At 46.4% G+C, this 27,044-nt stretch overlaps 1 protein-coding gene across 1 annotated transcript in view; it reads left to right on the top strand.

Moving 5' to 3' along the window:
* ADAMTS6 (ADAM metallopeptidase with thrombospondin type 1 motif 6) overlaps positions 1-27,044 on the top strand; it is a 1,724,075-nt gene that overhangs the window by 391,913 nt on the left and 1,305,118 nt on the right. The gene's annotated exons all lie outside the window — the stretch shown is intronic.

Genomic DNA, 27,044 nt, shown 5'->3' with positions numbered 1-27,044 from the left:
AAAAGGAGAACAACATTGCAAACCATATAGTCCGAGCGGCTATGCCTGCCTTAAAACCTGCGACGTTACGTCAAATGATGGGGATGCCCCCCATCCTCGGACATCACAAATGTGGTACCTGCCTTTGTTGAGAATCTACTGTGGAGGGTTCACTCTTCCAACATAATGGAATCTCCTGGAAGCATGACACTTTCAGTAACTGTAAGAGCAAGTTTGTTGTATATGGCATTATATGCCCGTGCCATCTACTGTACATAGGCAAAACAAACCAGGAGGTCCGTTAGCGGATCTCGCAACATAAATCTAGACTAAAAAGGAAAGTCGAAAATGCCCCTTTGGTGCTCCATTGGACGCGGAGGCAACATTCAGTCAGTGACTTAAAATGGACAGTTATTTCTAGAGTAGAAAAAAATCCTAGAGGTGGAGATCAAAATTTGGCGTTATGTAAACGAGAAGCTTTCCTTATAGTTAAATTTGACACAGCAGTATCCGGGTTAAATGAATTGAGCGAAATCTTTAAACTATAACCCGGTTTCCTGTTAGAACACTGGATTGTGTCATCTGAACATCCGTTTTACCTGTTACACGGACCGTGTGTACGAAATTTTATAATCCAGTCCGTGTTTTTTGTTTTTGGTTGCTAGCTTGGTCCCAGCGTGGGCGTATCTGATCTTCTGACCAGCTTATATAGGCAGAATAGCCCGGCCCCGGTCAGCTAATGCGCATGAGCCAGGGTGTAGCGCCTTCTCAAACGCCGCCGTTCCAAGGTCTTAACCAGCGAACTCGCTGTAAGTATTACGAGGTCGACTCCATCCCCGTTACCTATTGCCGCCCCTTCTTTATTGTTATATTAATAATTGCTCCGTCTTCCTGTTTCAGTAATCATCTCCCAACACATTTACAGCGTGCACCGCCGATATGCCGGTAAGACGCCTGGAACTCTTGTTTAGATTAAGTCTCCTTTTAGAGAACACTATTCACTAATATCCAGATTCCTATGTTGTTTTAGGTCCCCTGAATTCCATCGTACTAGCGATCCGCTCCATGCGGAATACTCCCCTCACAAACTATTACGGTAAGCCGCCTTGTTTAATAGTACCAATTTGTGAAATAACTGGTGGCCGCCCGCTACTCATTATGGGCTGTTGCTGGCTCTTTTCCAGATTAACAAAGTATCTACTAGCAGAGATAGCCGACCGTCATATTAAATATTCCACTTGATTCTTAGCGTTTCCGGCAAGAATTTTTTTCAATAGTTTCACTCAGTTACACTCGCATTTTTGCGGCCCTCGCATACTGAAGTCTCCTCTTCATTTTCAATAGACCTTGTGCCAGTATCCATAATTCCACGGCTGCGTACACCGAAACCCCGGTCTACATACATTAGGTGAGAGTTCCTTTGACGTTTTAGTACGACTAGCTCCCCACTATGTCGGAACTCGTTCTGATCACCCGTATGTTTTCCACCCTACAGGTAAAACGTCCGTTATATTACGCGCTCTGGCTCGCCCTCAAGTAAAGCTTTCTTGTTGACTAATAAGGTAGGTAAAATCGAGCCTTCCAACCTCCACCTTTCGCTACCTTAATTAATTTTCCATTCTCTACCTGACTTCGATGTTTTTTATGATTGTTTCAGACTCAGACTAAGTCTATCCCGCCAATGTGTTGTGGCTTCCCTTGCACGTTTGAACATCTGCATTTTTGGTAAGCCTGTAGAGGAGAGGGTGGCATCTGGGACAGGAATCTGATGTTGATTGATTGTATGTGGTCTATAAACTTTTCCTTACTCCTTAGATTTTCATAATTCTCCCACCTCTTTTTTTAGAGACGACCAAGGCCCTGAAGAGAATCCCCAGAGACCAGCGGGATTCGAAACGCGTAGGCCCAAGCCATACCGCCGTCTGCAAGAGTGATAAGCTCTTCAAAAAGTTTCTCTGTTGCTTATCACTATTTTGTGTACATTACCTTTATTTAATAATTAACAAAATATTACGAACATTCTAACTTGATATAGGAATGTACCCCTTGTTTGAATAACTTCCAAGTGACATTATTTCTCAATCGTTTTGCAGACTTTGGCTTTTCTCTCTCATCCCCCCGTGTTTTGTGCGTGTCATTACATTGTAAATATTGTACGTTTTGCACTTTTTTAGTCTTTGCAGTCATTATACCCCTTACCCCCTATGAATGGTTGCATGTTGTATGCCTGTGACATGTCTGATATGATGAATGATTTCCAAATTATAACCTGTGCCTAGCATGTATTAGCTGTTTGTTTTTTGAATAAGCGTTTTATGAAACAATTTTTCTTTGCTGACAAAAGTTATAAAGAATAATAAAAGCTACTAACGAGCTCCCGGTCTTGAATGGTGTTTCAAGTGCTGTGTTATAACACAGGTAAATTACCTATTGATATCAGTACTGGCAATCTCTTTCTATTATTTATGATTACGGCTCAGCCATACTGATTAGAGCCAACCCCTAGTTGTTCTCAGGGTATATCACAGCGCTGTAAAGCTCCCTATCGTTTAGCTTAAATAAGACAGTCCAAGGCAATCTCACATACAAAAGCGACATCTGAAAGAAACACATATTGATAGATTCCTTACCTTAGAATTACCCCCATGCGTGAGACTGGATCCGGAAAGTTTGTCAGCAGTACCCCTGTGCGTCAGTAGGTGGAGTTGTGCGGTTCCGCGTCCGTCGCTGGCATCGCGGTCGCCGAGATGATGTCGTGGGCACTACTTAGACGCCACCCAGGCACACTGATGTCAGTTCTTTTTTTTTCGCGCCAGCAAGCGCAAATCCGGGAAGAACAGGAACACCCAGTCAATTTTTGACTGACTTTTTGAGGCTTTTTGTCACTATTTTTCATCGACTTCTGGTGCAGTTAGCATGCCCCGTTTTAAGTCTTGCGAGGACAGTCACCATATGATGTCAGTGACGGACCCGCACTGAGTGTGTCTTTTCTGCTTGGGGCGCGACCATGACCCCAAGTCGTGCCCCGACTGCCAGGCCATGGCGCCAAAAACTTTGCGCCGAAAGTTGCTGGAAGCCCTACAGTCAGCTCCCCGCCGTTCGAGGTCCCGGTCCTGTGGGAGGTCGAGGGACCGGAGTCATCACCATCGGTCTTCGGGATCAAAGTCTTCGCACTCGGGGTCAGGTAAGGCGAAGCACAAGAAGTTGAAGAAATAACACCGTTCTCCGACTTCCCCTTGCCGGTCGCTCAACGCAGCTGAGGGTGCGATTGGTGCCTCCCCCGCAGCTCCGATAGATCCTATGTAGTCACCACCAACCTACCAGCCCTTCCCTGGTTCATCCGCGACTCCGGCATAAATACAGGAATTCCTGTCGGCCATGGCTCACCTCTTTGGGCCGTCGGGTTCCGCTGGTGCGCCCTCGGGCCCCGCAGTCCTGACTGGGGGTCATCGCCTTTCACCGCCGGTGGCTCTGGCCCCAGCGTCGCTGTCGGCTCTGGCACCCCAGGACCCCCCTGGATCCAGTCGACGCTGGTTGACCTTATAACACTTCCACCGATGTCGACCCCACCAGCACCACTTCCGACGTCACACGCTCCTCGGGACGAAGTTGACCCCGGTTTCAGCCCCGAAGTGGGCGCAGAGTCGGCCTGGCGTAGTTTGATGACGATTTCGACGCCACTCGGGTATTTCAATCCCCATTTCCCTGCTCCTTATTTTAAGCCTCTACACCAGTCTGAGGAGGAAGGGGAGGACTGGGTGGGGTCTGAGGACCCTCTTGCAGCTGCTTGCGAGTGCGGTCTCGGAAGAGAAGTTGGGGGCAGCCAGTGGTCTGGATACCTCACAAGACGTAAAATGTAATGTAATGTAATGTAAAAATTACTTATAAAGCGCGGCATACACCGGACTGTTTCTTGGCGCTGACTTGCTGTCTCCTATCGTGGCTACGGAGGAGGGTGCTAGTGTTGTATAGGGCAGCCAAGGCGCTAAACCTCGTGCCCCCTACTGTGGCCGTCAGGACTAACCTCTTGACAGAAGTGCTTCAACCAGCAGCTACATCTGCGGAGACGCTGCTTCTCTTCCAGGGGATCCTAATCAAAGTCATAAGCATATGAATATTCAAGCCCAAGTGCCGGACCCCGGAAATACATCACATATATGTGAAAACCATATAAGTAGTTCTATATATATATATATTCATATATATATATAAACACACAACGCAGCCTACCGTAAACATTCTGAGCAATTTTGCAAGGAATTCTCAAGTACATAAACGTATTCCAATAAAGCAGGGAGAAAGAAATACTTTGAAAAGTGCTTTAATATACAGCAGAAAACACAATCCTGCAAGGAATAATGAAAAAACATTGTCAGCACATAGGCTGCATTGTAGAAACATTAGTGTAGAAATCTGAACATCTAACCCACATAAACACTCAGATAAACTGGCACAGTGCCTTTAAGGCAGCCATGACCCCTAGCTTCCCATCATGCCTCAGGGTTAACAGTTAGGTCAGTTGTTCTTTCCGGCTCCTTCTGTCTGGATTCTGGTTACTTCAGCTCTACCTTTCCTGATTTCTGACAGAAAATACTTCAATTTTTTAATCAAAAACCTTTTACTTCAACATCTTTCTGATGTTGGAGTATTTCTCTACTGTTTTTTAGAGAGTCGAGCATTGTATTTTAGTCAGAAATGCCCCCTCTTTTTGACCCTTGCCTTTCCTGTGGTAAGAAGAAGGCTAAATCAGACTCCCATCCTGTCTGTATTCTATGCCTTCCTTCTGAACATAATCCTAAAACCTGCCAGCATTGCCATCTGCTGTCCAAGAGAAATCTCTAAAGGACAGGGAGAGGATTCGCCTCTATGGGCTGGCTGAGAAGAGAAACCACCTTCTAGAGGCAGGTCTCCGATGAAGAAGAGGAAAGAGAGCGTCCACTCAATCTAGAAATAAGATTCCAGTATGCTCTCCATCGGCGTCGGGCTCGGCGCCTCAAATCCCTTCATTGGCAACGAAAACGTTGCCAAGAAGACCATCGACTGTGGGCTCGCCATCGAGAGAACACCGGTCGTCGTCGAAGAACGCAGGTACGTTGAATCCTCCGCCGTCGTCAACCCGGCGACGATCGGTATTGAGGAGTCGCTCTCCATTGGTGTAGGCTCGCCCAGCGTCGTGAGGTCTCCGTCATCGCCGTCGATGCATCGTTCGACGTCAAGACAGGCTTGCCGTTGCAGGGTCACCAGCGATCGGCGTTGATGCAAACATCTCCGTTGATGTCAACCAGGCGACGGTCGAAGTCTAGACACGCCTCGTCACCTAGACACTCATCGCCTCCGTCGCCGTCCAGGTAGCGTTCAACGTCGAAGGCAAGATCCTCTCCAACGGCGAGGTAGTCGATTTCGAGACCAAGAGTGAAATATACCAAACATCCTTCGACGTTGAGACGGCGGTCTCCGTCGGCAACGAGAAGTGTCTTGCTCTCAACTTCATTGACTTCTAGAAGACAGTCAGCGTCGAGGGAAAGATCGATGTCGAGAAGGATTTCTCCGTCTACCCGTTAATCGTTGAGGTCTCCTGCACGCTCAACGTCGAAGAAGAGGTCTATGGGCTCCAGACATTCGAAGCACACTGAGAGATCGATGTCAAGGAGACGATCAGGCTCTGCGAACTCACCAGTAATGGTGACACAGAGCAGGTCGACGTTGAGCCACTCACCATCGATGTCACATCGCTCATCACGATGCCACTCACACTCCAGAAGCCGCAGATAGTCCTCTCACTCCATTCGGAGCTCACCTCAAACGATTGCATCATCATGCAGTGCTTCTCTTCACTCGCAGGAGCCTACAAAATCACCACCAAGAGGTTCTCCAAGGAGACAGCGATCTCCTTCCATCCATCTCTCTCCCAGATGGCTACAACCTCTCCCATCATTGACAGACAGGGCCCGCCGGTCACGCTCAATGCCCCACGGACTACTCTAGTCCGCTGCACAGATCACCATTGCAGCGTCTTGTGCAGAAAGTTGACAGATCACCCACCACTCGGGCCAGAGAACACCGAGGCAGATCCCCTGAACGCAGGTCGTCTCAGGGACATCGCAAGAGGTGGCGTACACTGTCTTGGTCTTCCTCTTTGACATATTCATCCAAAAGGGATTACTCACCTACCCTGATGGATAGTCCTCCCACCAGAGTGTCGCCTATTGATGATGTTTCTCAATAGAGGAGCTCAGAAGCTGGGCATCACCATGTCAGCTCCTCAGACAACCACGTCCATCATTTTTGAGGCTCTCCATCAAAGGTCTGCGGCTAGGCCATTGCTTCCTTTGGTCCCTGATATCATCGAGCCGGTTATGAATCTCTTCCTCGCTCCAGCATCTGCTAAAGCAACTCCAGCTCGGATCCTTAAAAAATATAAGTAAGCTGCATCGGATTCTCTTTTCCTTAGAACAGATCCACCTCCGGACTCTGTCTTAATTATTGCAGCAGCGAAAAAGACACATGCAGTTGCATCTTCCTCCTCCGCTCCTCCAGATAAAGAGGCCTTACAAGCGGAAAAACTACCAACAGAGGGTTCAAACCCCTCAATGGCCGCAAAACAAACAGGGCAAATCCCAGTGCCAATGCCGCTGTTCCTTGAGAGGAAGAGGAGGACATCAACGGCAGTCCTCCTCCGCAACAAAAACTCCAGCGAAGCAATGAGTTTATGCTTCCTCTAGCACCGTTTCACACTCCAGTGGGAGGAAGTATCTCAAGTTACGTTTATGAGTAGCGCAACTTAACCAAAGATCAGTGGGTGCTAAATATATAAAAAAATGGGTACACGCTACGTTTTTGTGCGTCCCCAAGAGACATTCCTCCGATAAAATCTTGTCATCTACATATAGACCTCCTGCGTCAGGAAGTGTCGGCTCTTCTAGAAAAGCCAGAAATAGAAGAGGTCCCTCCTGCACAGAGATGAAAGGGAGTGTACTCATGATACTTCCTTGTTCAGAAAAAAGATCAACTGAACAATTTCAGACCAATTCTGGATCTACATTGTCTGAACAAGTCCATCAAAAAGGAAAAGTTTTGAATGTTGGAGCTCCACCAAATATTCCAACATCTAAAGAAAGGCGATTGGATGTGTTCGGTAAACCTGCAAGATGTGTACTTTCACATCCTAATTACAACACGACATTGCAAGTTCTTGCGATTCATGGTGGGAACAAAACATTACCAGTTCAAAGTCTTACCCTTCTGCCAAAAATCAGCTCTGAGGGTTTTCACCAAATGCATGGCAGTACTAGCGGCAGCATTACATCGGCAAGGCCTGTTCGTATATCCATACCTGGACGACTGGCTGTTTAAGGGATCTCTCCTCAAATGGTGCAGGAACACCTTTGTATCTGCCTAGATCTCCTTCAACGCTTAGGCCTGCATGTCAACTTGGACAAGTCGTTCCTTCAACCAACTCAATCACTTCACTATCTGGGCGCCAACCTCAACTCCAACCTCGGAAAAGTGTTTCCTTCGGAGGAGAGATTGTCATCAATTAAAGAAAAAGGCAACATCATCCTTCAGGCTCATCAGCCATCAGTAAGACAGGTGGCTTCTCTGCTGGGGTCGATGGCCTAGTGCATTTTTCTCACTCCCAATGCCAGATTGAGGATAAAATCGTTACAGCAAGATCTCGAGGACAAATGGGATTCATCCTCGGGTCAGTGGAATGACCGGATTGTCCTCTCTCCTGCAGAAAAGAAGTCTATTCTCTGGTGGCTGCAACCACAGAACCTTCTGGTGGGAGTCCCTTTTCACCAAACATCATTTCAGGGCTGGGGAGCGCCTTTGGGTCATCTGCAAACTCAGGACAGATGGACTAGCAGAGAACAGACGTATCACGTCAGTATGCTGGAACTGCGGGCGGTTCATTTAGCTCTCAAGGCTTTTCAACCGTCAATTCAGTCTGGATCGATCCTAGTACAAACGGACAATACAACCACCATGTATTACTTGAACAAACAAGGTGGAAAAAGCTCTTGCCCTCTGTCTCTCGAATCCCAGGCGATCTGGCACTAGCTGCTAGCCAGGCACCTATCGGTCACGGCAGTCCATCTGCTGGGAGAGCAGAACGTGCGAGCAGACGCCCTTAATCAGCACTTCCAAGAGCAAGAAGGCTGGGTGCTCACCGACGAAGTGGTGGCAGACATCTTTCATCAATAGGGCAATCCTTTCATCTACCTCTTTGCAGACGATCAAAACAGAAAATGCCACGCCTTCGCATCCAGGTTTTACCAACCAGGAACGAGGGGGAATGCTCTTTTGATAGATTGGTCAGGGACGTTTGCATACGCCTTTCCACCCCTCCCTCTCATTCGAAGGTGGTAGCCAAACTTCTGCGATCCAGAATGAAGATGATACTTATAGCAACGGACTGGCTTTGCCAATAGTGGTATCCGGACCTGTTGCAACTCTCGGTTTTCCCGGATTGTAGACTTCCGTGCAGGCCGGACCTTCTCACCAAAATGGGAGGGAAGATTCTGCACCCCAGCCTTCCCTCACTCAGCTTGATAACATGGCTCCTGAAGTCCTGCAATATGGACATTTGAACCTCCCTCAGGATGTATGGACATTTTAAGGGAGTCAAAGAGGCTTTCCACAAGAACCTCATACTCTCTTAAGTGGAAGAGGTTTTACTTGATGTGTATCCGTAATGGTTGGAGTCCAATTAACGGGCAAGAGGAGGTAATCTTGCCGTATTTGCTCTACTTGGCCAAATCTGGTTTGAAATATTCCTCCATTAAAGGCAAATGCAGCGGCTATCACAGCATATCGTAAATCACCTAATCAGCCTTCTTTCTTTCAGCTTCAAGTGGTCAAGAACCTCCTGCAGGGGTTAAAAAAGGTTTATCCCCCTGTTAAACCCCCTTCTCCTCCTTGGGAGTTGAATTTAGTCTTGTCTAAATTGATGGGACCTCCGTTTGAACCCATTCATAAGGCTACATTACAACACCTTTCTTGGAAAGTAGCATTTCTAGTAGCAATTACATCAGCAAGCAGAGTGAGTGAAATACAAGCACTCTGATCTAAAGAACCCTATACCGTGCTCCACAATTATAGGGTGGTTATGCAAACTCACTCTTCCTTCCTACCCAAGGTTGTGTCGGAGTTCCATGTTAATCAAACGATTTCTCTACCCTCTTTCTTTCATAATCCTACCACTCCAGCGGAAAGGGCTCTTCATTCGCTAGCCCTCAAGAGGGTTCTCAGATTCTTTTTGGATGCCACGAAATCCATTAAAAAAGCTGAGCAATTGTTTGTAAATTATGGCTCTGTTAGAACAGGCTTCTCAGCTTCTAAAAGATCCATTTCAAGATGGATAGCATCTTGCATAAAGTTGGCATAGCAAATAAGCCTCTGTTTGCCTCCCCTAAAGCTCCCTCTACTAGGGGCAAGGCTTGGAAGTCGGTACATACGTTTACCAGACATTACTGTCTGAATTCGGACTCCATAGCAGATACCCAGGTGGGCCAGGCCTCCTTGAGAAATCTGTTTCAATGCTAACCTATTGTAGTCTGTATAGGCCTTATGGCTGTTATGTATCTTGATGGTACTCTGTTTACTTGCCCACAGGATGAGGGTGTGGGCTTGCTATTCTATTCATATGCTTATGACTATTGATGAGGAACCCCTGGAAGAGAAGGATAAGTTACTTACCTGTAATCCTAGTCCTCTTCCAGGGGTATCCTCATCAAAGTCATAAGCAACCCTCCCGCCTCCCTGAGCAAGTGAACATGATGCATACATCTCTTTGTAAAATGGTCTGCGGATATCCGCAAAAAACAACTGACCTAACTGTCACCCCTGAGGCATGATGGGAAGCTAGGGGTCATGCCTGCCTTAAAGGCACGGTGCCAGTTTATCTGAGTGTTTATGTACACTAATGTTCCTACAATGCAGCCTATGTGCTGGCAATGTTTTTTTATTATTCCTTGCAGGATTGTGTTTTCTGCTGTATATTAAGGCAGTTTTCAAAGTCATTCTTTCTCCCTGCTTTATTGGAATACATTTATGTACATGAGAATTCCTTGCAGCCTTGCTCAGCACGTCTATGGGCGGCTGCATTGTGTATTTATATATATATTCACTGAAAAAACCATAGGTTTCAGGTCATATATAGTTAGGTATTAGCATTTAAAAAACCGTGCAAATTCACTGAAAAAAACATAGGTTTCAGGTAATATATAGTTATGAATTAGCATTTAAAAAACCATTGAAATTGCTCCTATATAGTTAGTTGTGCTAACTATATTTCGCGCACCCGCAATCCACTGCTGATGATGTCACATATTACATCATTCATGACATTCATGACATGGTCAGTGACATCACTGATTACATCACTGACGACATCTCAAATGACATCACTGATGACATCACTGATGACATCATCCAGTGACTGTGTGTTTCTGTAAAGTTTAAATATGTTTTACATATTGAAGAATGAGTGGATGTATAAGTGTCTGGATGAAAGATTTAGTAGGTACATGACTGAATGTATGAGTCAGTGATTAAATGTGTCTTACTGAATGCATGGGTTAGTGACTAAACTGTCTGAATGTGCGCATCAGTATGTCTGTTTTTGTGTAAGCTACTGCATGTGTTGATCAGTAGCTATTTGAGTGGCTATATGTGTTATTGATTGGTTACCCGAGTATTTGTATGGGAGACTGAGTGTGTGTGTGGGTAGCTGGCATATATAAATGACTATACATTAGAGCCACTGATTGTGCGAGTGGCTATATGGATCATTGTGTACTTGTATCAGTAATTGTATAACAAAGTAAGCATGTGTTAGTATATGTTTGAATAAGTAAGGTGTTGTGTGTATAACTGTATAGTTGAGGAAATGAAAGTGTGATTGATTCTTTGCATGACTGGCTAGATGTGTGAGTAACTCCATGGATGAGTGGCAGAGTGTGGGTGCCTGTATAGGTGTTTGAGTGCAGATGATAGTGTTGTATTGATGAGTGATTGTATGCATGAGTGATTCTATGGTAAATGATTTGATGTGTGTATAGACCTAGCAATCAGTGTGTGCGTATATAGTAACTGGTATTGGTGTGTCAATGGTTTCAAGAATGTAGTCTGTGTTTAACACTGGGTGTATCAAAGGTTATATTAGAGTGTGAAGAGGTGCATCGTATTATCACATGAATGATATCATCAGTGATGTGATCAGTGATGTCAATTGAGATGTCATCAGTGATGCCATCAGTGATGTCATTTGAGATGTCATCAGTGATGTCACTAACCATGTCATGAATGATGTAATATGTGACATCATCAGTAGTAGATTGCGGGTGCGCGAAATATAGTTAGTACAACTAACTATATAGGAGCAATTTCAATGGTTTTTTAAATGCTAATTCATAACTATATATGACCTGAAACCTATGTTTTTTTCAGTGAATTTGCACGTTTTTTTAAATGCTAATTCCTAACTATATATGACCTGAAACCTATGGTTTTTTAAGTGAATTTGCAAGGTTTTTTAAAGGCTTATTCTATTAGTGGATATCGTTTAAATATGTTAATATCCTTGTGGGACCACCTGAGCAGACCTAGGGGGTCAGGGTGTTTCTACCCTGCCCCCTTTTTGCATTCTACACGTTTGTTTTTCTGCTTCTTTTGTGCCTCGGTCTACCTAGCACAAGATGAATGCCAACACTTCCTGGTTTGAAGTGTTGACAGCCAATGAGCATGCTACTTTCCTGTGAAAGGCATGCTGATTGGCTGCCACTGTCTGTCAACGCTTCAAACCAGGAAGTGTTGGCAGCCATCTTGTGCTTCGGTAGAACCAAGGCACAAGAAAGCAGTGAAACAAAGATGCACAACATGCAAAGGGGGCAAGGTAGAAGCACCCTGACCCCCTAGACCTGCTCAGGGGGTCCCACAAGGACCCCCCCAGGCCCACATTTTTTATTTTTTTATTTTTAAAAATCGGGGGTACGCGTACCGTACAGAGTACAGTAGGCTTACAGTAAGCTTACTGTAAGATTACTGTACTCTGTACGGTGCGCGTACCCCCGCGATTTTCCGAAATCGTGATTTTTCCCGCTGGGGGAGGCCTTGTGGGACCCCCTGAGCAGGCCTAGGGGTCAGGGTGCTTCTACCCTGCCCCCCTTTTGAGTTCTACACGTTTGTTTTTCTGCTTTCCTGTGCCTCAGACTACCGAGGCACAAAATGGCTGCCAACAATTTCTGTTTTGGAGTGTTGACAGACAGTGGCAGCCAATCAGCATGCAGCTCATACTCGGGAAGGTAGAGAGTACAGTAAGCTTACGTGCACTCACGGTGTCCCACTCATAGATATATAATTTGGGAAAATTAAATTTTCTCAACAACTACTGGAGTGATTTTCACCAAATATAAAAAAGGCACTACTGCATACCAGTCCCTACCATTTTGCCAAGTTTGGTGTAATTCCATTCAGTCGTTCGGGCTGTAGCCGTGTCTAAAGGTCCTATGGAAAATTGCATTGGGCTACATTTCACATTCAATTTTTTCAAAAAATACTGGAGGGTTTACACCAAACATACAAAAGGCACTGCTGCATACCAGGCCCTACCATTTTGCCAAATCTGGTGTAATTCCGTTCAGCCGTTCGAGCTGTAGGCTTGTCAGAATGTCCCTATGGAAATTAACATGGGGAAAACACATTTTGGGACCCCCTTTTTTCTCGCCCCCCCCGAAACTTTCTGGGAAGGAGCGGAGCGCAGCGAGGCAAATTTAAGGAAAATTACAGGTAGATCCCTCAATCGGCGCCAATGTTATTCCCAATAGAATGTTCGGAATTTCCTATGGTAACAAGGTCCTAACTATATATACCTAGATCCGCCGATTCCCTTATATCACCCCCCCCCGCTCGTCTACCACTACCCACTAGCCAGTTGGCTGATATGTGACACTTCACATTTGCCATTTTCACAGGCCAGATCGCAGACCACACTCGACTCTTCCCCCTCCATCATCTTCATATCTTCATCCAGCGACAGTGGGCACACACCTACATTATATTGAATACATGCAAGGAATGCAACACAGGGGCACTCTGCGCTGACTGGTCCTCTTTACCACATACTGCGTATGGTGGGACTACTGGAGGATGGGAAGTCTACTCTGATCCCTAATTTGTTCTTCAAGGTTTAAGATTTACTGTAAAATGAGACCTCACAGGTTCACGGTTTACTCTCTCTATATTAATGGAATAGCAGATACCGCACTCCCTACCAGCTTATGATGCACCACTACGCGGCCGGCCCTGATGGGTTGTAGGCGACATGCTGTGTTACCTAGGATCCACTCTGATAGGATGTTGCTGCTTTGATATGATACTCATTGATAGCGCTGCCGGCCTGTTTTGCATCAGGTTGTAGGCACACAAGCTGTGTAATCCTCCTGTGATTACAATAAAGGTCTTACAAAAAAATTAAAAAATAAACTATATATACCTACTGGCGACCGCCAGTAGGTAATATGGATATATATATACATATACATATACATATATATGAGGATACCCCTGGAAGAGAAATAGGATTACAGGTCAGTAACTTATCCTTCCCTTCAACAAAGCACTTTCTGACGTTCTTTTGGACACTTGGTCCAGGCCCACCACGGCGGCTCCTGTGGATAGGTACGTGGCCCAACACCATCGCCCGGCTCCTGTTGACCCTATTTTCCTCTTCCAACACCCTACCCCTGAGAGCTTGTTTGTCTAGGCCTCTGCTTCCCCGACTGCCTTCCCTTCTGCACCTCCGAATAGGGAATCCAAGAAACTGGATCAGTTTGGAAAGAAAACATTTTCTTCCACCAGTTCTGCGCTGGGGTCTGTGAACACCGCATGCCTCATGGGCCGTTATTCCCACTCTCTGTGGGATACAGTGGCTCAAGTGCTGCCTCAGTGTCCGTAGGAGGCCTGGCCAGCTCTCTCCCAGGCTGTTGCAGAGGGGAGAGACGCAGCTAAGTTCATGATTCGTTGTGACCTAGACACCTCTGACTCAATGGACGAATCCATTGTAACGACGGTGGCGGTTCGATGCCACGCCTGGTTGAGGACAACTGGATTTTTGGGGGTTGTCCAAAACACACTTATGGACATGCCTTTTGATGGGCGTCGCCTCTTCGGCGACAGAGCAGACAGCGCGTTGCAGGACTCACGGGCTGCGGGCAGGTCCTTCGGACTCTCTGCCGTCTGCCCTCCTCTGCATTCTGCTGTTTGCTCCTCTCATGGCACCGGAAGGGACGCCACACAGCATTCGCGACAGAGCCACAAGCCTGCGCAGCAATCATCCCGTCGCAGACGCGGGTTCCCCCATGGCGGACCAAGGGGCCAACGGGCGGGTCAGTCCACCTCCACCCCGGCTACCACTGCCTCCAACCCTTCCTAGTCCGAGCTTTCAGGTGCATTGGACACCAGTGGGTGGCAGGCTTCGCCATCACCTCCCCCACTGGCGCACCATCACATCGGAGAGGTGGGTTTTAAAAATAGTCCGATGGGGCTACTCCCTCCCTTTGAGACTACCCCTCCAGCCATGCCACCTCAATACCACCGCATGTCGGGGGATCACTTGGTGCTTCTTCAGCAGGAAGTTACGGCCCTCTTGGCCACGGGGGCCATTGAGCGCATTCCAACGCCAGAAGTAGATCATGGTTGCTTTTCCCACTACTTTCTGGTGCCAAAGAAGGACATGGGCCTGCGTCCGTTCTTAGATCTCCGGAACGTCAATCGCTTTCTCCGCAAGGGGAAGTTCAAGATGCTAAATTTGGCTCAGGTCTTATCTGCTCTCGATCCACAAGACTGGATGGTAGCGCCTGACTTGCAAGATGCTTACTTCCACATCCCAGTCCTGCGAGCCCAAAGGCGTTACCTGTGGTTCACAGTAGGCCATGAGCACTTTCAGTTCAATATGCTCCTTTTTGGCCTTACCAGCGCCCCAAGGGTGTACACGAAAGTGATGGCGGTGGTCGCAGCTCATCTGCGCAGATCAGGGGTTTCAGTCTTCCCCATCTCAACGACTAGTTGTTAAAGGCGGGTTTTCCCCAGACAGTTGTCTCCCACCTGCAGACTACAGCCGAACTCCTGCATTTGCTGGGGTTCTCCATCAACGTGCCGAAGTCGCACCTGATTCCCTCTCAGAAGCTCCTCTTCATCGGAGCGGTTCTGGACACGGCGCAGTTTCGGGTCTATCTTCCCGAACAGAGAGTCCGGGATATTCAGGCTCTGATTCCAATCTTCCAGCCCTCATCCCGGGTTTCGGTCAGAGTGACCCTGAGACTGCTGGGCCTCATGGCCTCCTGCATCCTGCTAATCAATCATGCCAGATGGCATATGCGGGCTCTGCAGTGGGACCTAAAGTTCCAGTGGGCACAGCATGAGAGTAACCTGTCCGATCACATCCAGATCTCGGAGGGCACTGCACAACAGTTGCAGTGGTGGCTCACGGACCGGCATTGGGTCAACTGAGCCTGTAACCAGGCGAGGTCACCCCCACGCACTGCTGCCTCCTGCCGCTTCCTGCCTTGCTGTTTTCCGCTGTTTTTGCCGCTCTCTGTCGCCAGGACGACCCAGCAACCGCTGAGCCGCCCACCTCCAGTCTCCTTATCCCGCCGCTGCCTCCCTGTGGCCCCGCCCCCTCCAGCCCATTCGCCGCCCGCTCCCGCCACCCAGCTGCTCCTCCCTCCTGGCTCCTTACTTATGATGCCCTCAGAGCAACCGCGCAGCGGGCACACGTTTGTGCGCCGAAGGCGCGCCAAAGGCAAGCCCGTCTACGCCCGTCCGCGCCTGGACCGTTCCCAGCGCTAGAACCCCTGGTCCCCGTCGATGCCAGCGCACCCGACAAATTTATGACGCCGCAACCCTCCACGCACTCAATGCCGGACGGAACCCCGCCTGCTACCGAGCCACCCCGAAACGCACCCACGGACCCTTCACCTGCCAAGCCTGCAAGTTCACCTGCCTCCGGACCTGCACCGCACCCGCCAAACCGAGCAACAGCAGCAACCACCTCAAGTGCCGTCTGCTCAACACCCGCTCTGTCCACAGACACGCCGTCGAGCTCTGGAACCTGCTTGACACAACATCACCAGACGTCGCAATCCTCACTGAAACCTGGATGAACGCCTCCTCAGCGCCCGACATCGCCATCGCCATCCCGGACGGATACAAGATCACCCGGAAGGACCGCATCAACCAGACGGGAGGAGGCATCGCCATCGTACACAAGAACACCATCCACATCACGACCAGCTCCGACGACACTTTCACCTCCGCCGAACACCTCCACTTCCAGATACACACCGACCCCAAGACCACCCTCAGAGGCACCCTCATCTACAGACCCCCAGGACCACGCACACAATTCAGCGAAGACATCACAGACTTCGTCATCCCGCATGACCTCCCCTCCGTTGACTACATCCTCCTAGGGGACCTCAACTTCCACCTGGAGAACAACAAGGACAACAACACCATCACCCTGCCGGACAACCTCGCCACCCTCGGACTCAAGCAACTCGTGAACACCCCCACCCACTACGCCGGCCACACACTTGACCCAGTCTTCTCCTCCAGCAAGTACATTTCCTTCAGCCATTCCACCGGACTTCATTGTACTGACCACAGCTGCGTCCACTTCAGCTTCAGAAGAACCACGACCCATCACCACCTGCCTCAGCCAGAACCCTCCCGCCAGCACAACGGACCCAAACGAAGCAGCCAACAACCTCACACAGTGGATCACCAACTGCGCAGACGACCTCTCACCATGGAAGACCTCTCCCAACGGACACAGCAGCAAGAAAGCCTCTGGGTTCACCGACGAACTTAAGGACTCCAAGAAGAACTGCCGCACCCTCGAGAAAGCCTGGGGCAACGACCAGACCACAGACAACATGACTGCCCTGAAACACGCCGCCCGCAAACACCACCAGCTGATCTGCACCACCAAGAAGACAGCATTCAAAGAACGACTGGACAACAACGTCCACAACAGCAAGGAACTCTTCAGCATCGTCAAAGAGCTCTCCAACCTCAGCCCGGGCAACAACAACATCGCTCCCTCGCAAGACCTCTGCGACTCACTCGCCTCGTTCTCCCACCGCAAGATCGCCGAAATACACAACAGCTTCGGCGCACCTATCATGCACCCAACCACCGAACCAATGCCCCCACCACCACCCTCTGCGCCTGGACTCCGGTCAGCACCGAAGACACCACCCGCACGATGAACACCATCCACTCTGGATCCACAACCGACCCCTGCCCCCACCACGTCTTCAACAAGTCCGACTCCATCATCGCACCCCAACTCCGGGACGTCATCAACACCTCCTTCAACACCGCCACCTTCCCGTAAAGCTGGAAGCACGCCTAGCTCAGCGCCCTCCTGAAAAAACCAACAGCGGACCCCACTGACCTCAAGAACTTCCGCCCCATCTCGCTCTTCCCTTTTCCGGCCAAAGTCATCGAGATGACCGTCAACAGACAGCTGGCCGCCTTCCTCGAGATGAATGGATCCCTCGACCACTCGCAGTCCGGCTTCCGAGTCAACCACAGCACCGAGACCGCCCTCATCGCAGCCACTGACGACATCAGGTCCCTGCTCGACAACGGGGAAACAGCGGCCCTCATCCTCCTGGACCTCTCCGCAGCGTTCGACACTGTCTGCCACCGCACACTAGTGCAGCGCCTCAGCAACATCGGAATCCAAGAGAAGCCACTGCAGTGGATCATCTCGTTCCTCGCCGGAAGAACCCAGAGAGTCCGCCTCCGCTCGTTCAGATCCGAGGCCACAGAAGTCATCGACGGCGTACCACAGGGATCAAACTCAGCCCCACCCTCTTCAACGTCTAAATGAGCCCCCTCGCAGCCATCGCACACCAACACAACCTCAACATCATCTCCTACGCCGACGACACCCAGCTGATCCTCTCCCTCACCAACGACCCAGCCACCGCCAGAACCACCCTACACGATGGGATGAGAGACGTCGCCGAGTGGATAAAGAACAGCTGCCTGAAACTGAACTCAGACAAGACGGAAGTCCTCATCCTGGGGTCATCGCCCTCCGCCTGGGACGACTCGTGGTGGTCTCCGGCCCTGGGCACCGCACCCAAGCCAACGGACCACGCACGTAACCTGGGCTTCATCCTGGACTCCTCCCTCTCGATGACCAGACAAGTCAACGCCGTCTCATCATCGTGCTTCAACACCCTGCGCATGCTCCGTAAGATCTTCCGATGGATCCCCACTGAAACCAGGAAGACGGTCACCCAGGCACTCATCACCAGAAGACTGGACTACGGAAACTCCCTCTACGCCGGAACTACAGCTAAACTCCAGAAAAGACCCCAACGCATCCAGAACGCCTCCGCACGACTCATCCTGGACATCTCCCGACACAGCCACATCTCCGGCCACCTGAGAGACCTGCACTGGCTCCCCGTCAGCAAGAGGATCACGTTCAGACTCCTCACCCACGCACACAAGGCTCTCCACGACCAAGGCCCCAAGTACCTCAACAACCGCCTGACCTTCTACACGCCCACCCGCCAGCTAAGGTCGACCAGCCTCGCCCTCGCCGCCGTTCCACGCATCCGCAGAGCCACCGCCGGAGGAAGATCCTTCTCATACCTGGCAGCCAAGACATGGAACTCCCTCCCCATCCACCTTCGGCTAACCCCGGACCATCTCACCTTCAGGAAGCTACTCAAGACCTGGCTTTTCGAGCAGTAGCGGACCCCTCTCCCCCAGCGCCTTGAGACCCTCCCGGGTGAGTAGCGCGCTATACAAATGTCATGATTGACTGATTGAAACCGGAGTTCACAGTAGCGACGGATGCATCTCTCCTGGAAGGGGGCGGCCACATGGGTGAGGCGGAGATCAGAGGCCTCTGGTCTCCGGCGGAGTCCGAGCTCCATCTCAAAGTTCTGGAGCTTCAGGCAATCCGGCTCGCACTGAAGGCATTCCTTCCCTCTGTCAAGGGGAGAGTAGTGCAAGTGTTCACTGACAACACCACCGCCATGTGGTACTGCAACAAGCAAGGCGGGGTGGGGTCGTGGACCCTATGTCAAGAGGCTGGGGCATCAGGGCATTTTCCTGGTGGTTCAACACCTGGCAGGTTCTCTGAATGCCATGGTGGACGAACTCAGCCGCAGGTGTATGATGGATCACGAATGGGGTCTTCACTCAGACGTGGTGATAGGTGCTTTTCAGCAGTGGGGAGAGTTTTGGCTAGATCTATTCACCACCGAAGAGAACGCGCTATGTTATCAGTTCTGCGCATTGGAATTTCATAGGCGGCACTCGCTCGGTGACGCTTTTTGTTGCGAGTGGAGTTGCGGTCTGTTGTACGCCTTTCCGTCTATATCACTTCTACCCAGAGTGCTGAAGAAGATGAGGCGTGACTGGGCCCAAGTCATTCTTGTGGCCCCGGACTGGGCTCGAAGAGTTTGGTATCCCAAACTATTCAGTATGAGCATCGATCCTCCAATCAGACTGCCTCTTCAGGAGGATCTTCTGTCGCAGCAGCAGGGGATGGTCCTCCACCCGAACCTGTCCAGCCTCCACCTCTTTGCGTGGAGATAGAGCAGCAGCAGTTGATTCCTTTCGACTTGCCTCCTGAAGTTTGTGATATCATACTTGCAGCCAGGCGTCCCTACACTAAGGCTGTATACGCCTGCAGGTGGAACAAATTTGTGGCATGGTACACAGAAAAGGCTGTGGATCACCTTTCTGCCCCTCATTCTGATGTCCTTTTTTTCCTTCTCTCTTTAGCCCGGCAGGGCTCTGCTCTGGGCACTATCAATGGTTACCTTTCTGCCATTTCGGCCTTTCTCGGGCTCCCTGATCAGCCTTCTCTTTTTAAGTCCCCTGTTGTAAATAGATTTCTCTAAGGCATTACACACCTTTTCCCCCCTGTTCCGTTTGTGATGCCACAGTGGAACTTGAATCTGGTTCTTACTTATCACATGTGTGCTCCCTTCGAGCCCCTTCATAACTGTCCTCTTTATCTCTCGACCTTGAAGACTGCCTACCTGGTTGCCATCACCTCCACTAGGCATGTGAGTGAGCTCAAGGTTCTTTCTTGTAGACCTCCTTTTCTGTCGGTCCATCCGGACAAGGTTGTCCTCAGGCCCCATCCTTCCTTTTTGCCAAAAGTGGTTACAGCCTTTCACATTGGGCAGACTAATACCTTGCCCACCTTCTTTCGGCCTCCGCATCCTTCCAGAGAGGAAGAGAGGCTCCACCGTCTGGACCCAAAACATGTGCTTTAATTTCATCTCAACCGCACACAGCAGTTCCGGGTGGATGACCAACTTTTTGTTGGAGAGCACGGAGCTGCACCAGTTCAGAATTATTGGGGAACTTGTCAACGATGTCCTTTGTCATCCTGAGCAATATTAAGGAACTTCAGTTCTGTCTATATTTCGGAGACTGCATGCAGTTCCAGTTCAAGACCATGAACAGAAAGTACCAAAAATAATCTCAGACTTTTATACTTTGTAGGTAGAGATACCTTGGGTACTCGGCCTGTTATGCCACATTTAGAACCCAAAAATTAAACTGATGGTTCCCCCAAAAAGAAATGCGCAACAGAAGGGAAGAAAAAGCAGAAAGACAAAGATAAAAGATTGACTGGATCACCCGCTTCTCAAGCATCCAGCAAGGGTGGTTATAACTTAAGAGACTGCAAGAAAATTTTAAAATCTTAACGGTGTTGGTATTCTGATAACCTTTCTTCACGTTCTTTTCACACCATTGTGGATAAAATAACTGGGTGTGGGGGGCAATCCTAGTACTGAAGAATAGAGGAATACAGTTGGAAAAGTGAAGGAGGATGCAAGACGGAATGTTAACGTAAAGGGAAGAGAAAGGATTGTACTCTAAAACCCAACTAAAGAATGTAGCAGGATTTTCTAAAAAACATGCCAATACAGCCCTTCTGCGCAGCAGGACTTGGGTGAGAGCGCTTCTAGACAGCGCAACATAAATCACAATAGTACATCATACACTTCAGAGATTTTTGCCTGCAGGTGCAACTGATGACTTTATACAGATTGAGATTCCCGACTCATACTTAAATCATCCTGATAGGGTTTATAACTTAAAAATACAAATTGAAGGGGACATACTACGTACTGTAAAAGCAATCTTTTGGACACAATTTTATGATGATTATGACATCATCTTAGCAGAAGAAGTCTGGCCTTCAGTCTTTAATATGGACGCACCCTTGGGGAAGAAGTCAAATGGTAGCCTTCTCTCCCATAGTACCTGAGGATATTAGGGAAATGTATGTCAGCGAATGGTCTGTGAGGCAAGCTCCGGCCTTCTATAAAAACTAAGGGTGAGACGAACACGTCAATCCACATGTTATTCCCTTACTCAGTGAACCACAACCTAAAGCTCAATACCCTTTAAAACCAGAAGCAAAACTTGGTATCAAAGCAATATTAGACTAGTTGCAGTACCAGGACATTATGGTGACTTGTCTTTCACCTATGAACACCTTTTTTCCTGTCTCTAAGCCATACAGTTCATATGGAATAGTTTTAGACTATAGGAATTTAAATGCACATACACAAACATATTCAAAACAGAAAACGCATAGCACAGGTTTATTGGCCAACCTGGTGTGGAAAAAATATAAAATGACCGTGGCTATCTCCTATGTGTTTTTTAGTCAAAACATAGCGCCTGAAAGTGAGTATCTAACCGCCTTCGGTTTTGACGGAGTGCAGCTTTTATTCTGACTTTTACTTATGGACTGTAGGAATAGTCCTGGCTTGTTTTCAGCATGAATCAAGGAGCTCTTACAATCAGATCCTGAGTTATTGTCAGACATTGATGGTATCTACCTTACTGGTGATGATTTAAATCTACACTTAACTAGGATTGGCAGAGTGGGGACCATATTAACAGAAAATGGCTACAAAATTACCTTTAAAAAATCAAAGATTGCCTACCTGACAGTAACCTTCTTGGGATACGAGTTATCCAGCGAGGGCATGAATCTAGCGCCGGACTTCTTTCAGAAATGCGCCACCTTGCAACTTCCCGACACTGAAAAAGATGAAATCTCTGTGGGATTTCTTAACTTTGGACAAACCTGAATGACTCACTATGCTGAAAGAGTGAAGCCCTTGTATGGCCTGATTTCTCCCACATTTTCACCTAAATGGTGGCTGAGCACGCACACTTGTCTTGTATGCTCCACAAGCGGAAATTCTTGAGACTAAATATTTACATACTAGGGACAATTAACGCAACCTAGTTATCTGAGTCATACCCAGTAACTATGGTTACACCTGAATGACCTACAATGAAGGACTAACTGTCCCCGTTGCCCAGAAGTTTCACTTGTATTCCCTAGCTGAAGCACAATTTGCTTCCACTGAAAAACAACCAGAAGGCTGTGCAAACAGCTATTTTGAAAAAGCGTCCTTTGGCTCAGTAAAAACTTATAATTATTGTTTTTCCCAAACCAGCACAAGAAATGGCCACAAAAGCAGGCATTCCTAATGCTCCTGCCCTGTACCTGAGATGGGTACAATGAGCCTCTTCTTTAAGTACATTGAATGTTAAGTTTCAGTACGATCCCTCTCTTCGTACACAAGCTTTTCTCCTATATGAACAGCATGTTGTGCAACTCAAGATACATCACACATTGAGTCTTATCAAAGCACCTTATATAAACATAAAATATATACATATAGCAATAATTTAACATAAAACATCCTATAGTTAACACATTAAACTGTTAAAAAAATAAAAAACATACATTTCACAACACAATAATTACAATAGCAGGGAAAATGTTGGATAGCGGAGGGGTAAAAATTACTATTCCTACTCCAGTGAGTGCAACAGCAGGGAAAGTGCTGGATAGAGGAGGGGTAAAATTTACTATTGCCACTCCAGTGAGTGCAAAAGCAGGGAAAGTGTTTGATAGTGGAGGGGTAAAAATTACTATTCCCACTCCAGTGAGTCCAAAAGCAGGGAAAGTGTTGGATAGCGTAGGGGTAAAAATTACTATTCCCACTCCAGCGAGTGCAACAGTAGGGAAAATGTTGGATAGCGGAGGGGTAAAAATTACTATTCCAACTACAGTGAGTGAAAACCAGGGAAAGTGTTGGATAGTGGAGGGGTAACAAATACTATTCCCACTCCAGTGAGTGCAAAAGCAGGGAAAGTGTTGGATAGCGGAGGGGTAAAAATTACTATTCCTACTCCAGTGAGTGCAACAGTAGGGAAAGTGTTGGATAGCAGAGGGGTAAAAATTACTATTAGGACTATAGTGAGTGAAAAGCAGGGAAAGTGTTGGATAGTGGAGGGATAACAATTACTATTCCCACTCCAGTGAGTGCAACAGTAGGGAAAGTGCTGGATACCACACCAATAAAAAAAAACATTAACATTTTTATTAAATTTAATTTCCATTATTAACCTAAATAATATTGAAATTAAAATATATTATTAAAAAAGAGAATAAACATTAATTAATACACATTATTTAACACTATAATATCCACAACCCACACCTAAAATAATTACTCAATTACAATTAATAATGACTAATTAATTAATACAAATGAATTAACAAATAATGAATAATTAATCTATAAAAAATAAATTACTTCCCACCCCTCCCACCATTTACACCTATAACACCACAACACACACCTAAAATGAATTAAACAATTACCATAATTAATTAATCATAATTAATTTAAATTAATTATCAACAAATTATCAAACAATTATTAATAAATTAATGTGCACATATAACTCAATAACATCACAATTATACAATTATGAATAAATATATATTACTGAATACATTTCATATAATTGAATTACCTCCCAGCCTATTCCCCTAGAAACCCACAACCCTCTACAGAACTAAAAATGCAAAAATCAATAAAAAAATGTATTAACTACTATAAATAATAAATAAAATGTATAACGTTAAATTACTTCCCACCCTATTCCCCTATAAACCCAAAACCCGCTACAGAAATAAAAACGCAAAATTGTATTAAAAAAAATATTAACTACTAACATTTTAACACATATACTACATTTACAAATAATTCTCATACAAAATTTATATATATATATATATATACCGACTATGGATTATGTTAGGCAGTGCGATATGTGTCAGCAGATTAAACCGTCCACTGGCAAACGACCCTCACCAACTTCCCTCATGATCTCAAATATCTCCTTCTGGGTGATTATTTGGACCACATTAGTCCCTTAAATTCAGATAACCGATATAAGTACATATTGGTAGCTATTGATTCATGTTCTCCATTCCTGTGGGTTTGACCACAGAGAAATGCAAGCGTTTCAGCAGTTGTAAAAGATTTTCAGTGCTTAATGTCCATGCTGGAAGTTCATTCATTTTATTCAGATAATTTTCCTGCGTTTGCCTCCAAGGCTTAGAGGGATTCAGTGTCTGCTCTGGTAGTTTTTCTGCAATTCAGCAACCTATTCAAAGCTGAATCGAACTGTGTTGTAGAGAGAACCAATGGCATGATTAATTTACTTAGACGACTATTGAGAGGACGCACTCCATTGAAGGTCTCAACAGAGTGCCTATGTACTTGCTTGGCTTAGATATTTCTGGGACGGTGATGGACGAAGATAAATTTAATTTGGAGAAACGTTTGAATGTTTTACATAGTATCCAAGAAGTCAGATACAAGCTGTGTAACACAAACCACTCTAATGCCTCCACCTGTGAAGAGAAGGTTATTATTATTGCTTCTGATGGGTGGATTCCCAAAGTTGAGGACCTTGTTTCGGAGAAAATCCACAACAAGCAAACTTATGAGCCATCTTACAGACCACATGTAACTGTTATTTTGGTAAATGGCATCATAACTGTTATCCTCCCCCCTCTGCTTGGATCAAGAAGAAACAGACAGATGTCAACTGACCATGTCAAATAGCATATGTGACCAGTCCTCTATAGCTGGCCGGACCAAACACCAAGAAGGATTCAGTGTAGTAGCTCCCAGCCTTTCCCTACTCTGCATACTTTAACCCCTGAACAAACCAGTAACATTCCAAGATTGAGTTCTTAGCCTAGGATACTTGAGCTTAACACTCTACACAGAACATTAAGTGGAACAAACACAACTGATGCTGATAAACCTAAGGCTACATTATTTGAACTGGTACCCATTCAAGATCCTTTTGGAGACCAATGAGAGTGAAAATGACTGAATATTTCACTGGAATTTTTTTAACTCCTTCTACAGTCACTCACCGCTAGAGACTTTTGCATACATGTCAAGGGTTACCTGACAAGTATGTTATTCCCCTGTGGCCCTATGCCTTGATTTCCTTGTGATCTTTTCTTTTCATCATATGGTTGTCAACGATATTCATCGTGCTACTGCTATTCAACTGACACTTTATCCCTGTCAGAACAATTGCATCTCCTGTGGTGTGCGAAGTACAGCCTCATTTTTCATCACACAGAACCCGAAGAGGTTTCTACACTGCCAACATTATAGCTTATCCATGGGCATAGGCTGGGAAAAGTTTCCATATTAAATTATGGGGCCACCTGAAACAATACAATTGCCTTTTGTGATAAAAAGTTTCAATGATTGATGATATAATATCCGGTTCTCTTTCCGATGATTGCGACATTGAGACTATTAAAATTATGATGTCTGATTTACAGGCATATGCCACTTTGAATAATTAAGATACTTACTTGAATTCAGAAAATTACAAAGAAATGTATTGCTAGCATCACTATGCACATTATTTCATATATAGGACTAGTTATCCACGAGAAATTTACAATTACACACCATGGGAACATTGAGAGTCTCAGCCTCCCAATAGTCAATCTAATTTCTTGAAGCAATTCCCTTACTTACTGACAGGCCACACCCTTCAACCTTCTATTTCAAACAGAAACCCCTGCAGCTTTCTAAGAATGTAATCACTGCCAAAAAGCTGACTGAGTTTAGTCAAAATCTGGCTACTCAGGGATACAAGGATTGGAAAGCAAATGTTGGCAAAAAAAGTGTTTAGGAAATCAAATTCTGGTAGAGCCAAGGTAAAGCAATAATCTTACTAAACAAAACTATCCAACAGACTGCGTGATTCAGAACAAGATTCTAAATAAGGCTTCTATTCCAAAAGTCAATTTGACTTTGTTAAATGATTGGTAATTTCAAATGAATATGTCTGAATCAGACATAAATGATAAGATATAGAGTGGAACCTATCATTCAACTCAATTCTTTATTGAAGGTTTAGCCTTATCGCTTTACCATTGTAAAACATGCCTGCATCATTTACTTTCCAGCACTACTGGACCTAAAATTAATTGTCTTGATCCACGTTACTGCACACAAACACCTGTAGTATTTCCTACATATTGTGTAGGTAAGCTATGCCAACAATGATTGGAACAGTCTTTCAGCTGTGAAAGAACACTTCTCCTCTTTAATGAGAACATGGATGTCTCTCACTTTTTTTCTGGGACCACATCATAAGAGAAATAGAAGATTCCTTGACACAGGAATATATGCCTTCAATAATGAATTAAACAAGTACTCTAAAAAAGAAGCTGCAGAAAGAGTTTGGCAAATTAACAAAGAAAAAAAGGCAAATGGTGTTTGAAGTTATTGACAATGGAATGCACACGATTTTTAAAAGAGTGTACTCTTTAGATCAATTTTGTTCTCAGCTTTAGACCTCATGAAAGGGGATCCAAATGTATTACAACATGTGTAGGCTCAATTAAGAGCAATCATACAAATAAATTTGGCACTACAATCACTCAGAGCAGGATTTGTGCCTTGGCAACTTCTTAATGAAACCCTACAATTTGATTTTTACTCACAAAGAAAATGGCCAAAAATGGATTTTACTTATACTTTATTAGGTATAAAACAATTTGAAGCAGCACCATTTACAATTAGTGACACTCCACCTATTTATTGCCTGTCTAATACATGCTATTATATCATGGCCTATTACAA

Source organism: Lissotriton vulgaris, chromosome 3_1 (genome assembly GCF_964263255.1).
Source record: "Lissotriton vulgaris chromosome 3_1, aLisVul1.2, whole genome shotgun sequence".
NCBI classification, from domain to species: domain Eukaryota; kingdom Metazoa; phylum Chordata; class Amphibia; order Caudata; family Salamandridae; genus Lissotriton; species Lissotriton vulgaris.
This window is presented reverse-complemented; position numbering and strand designations above follow the sequence as displayed.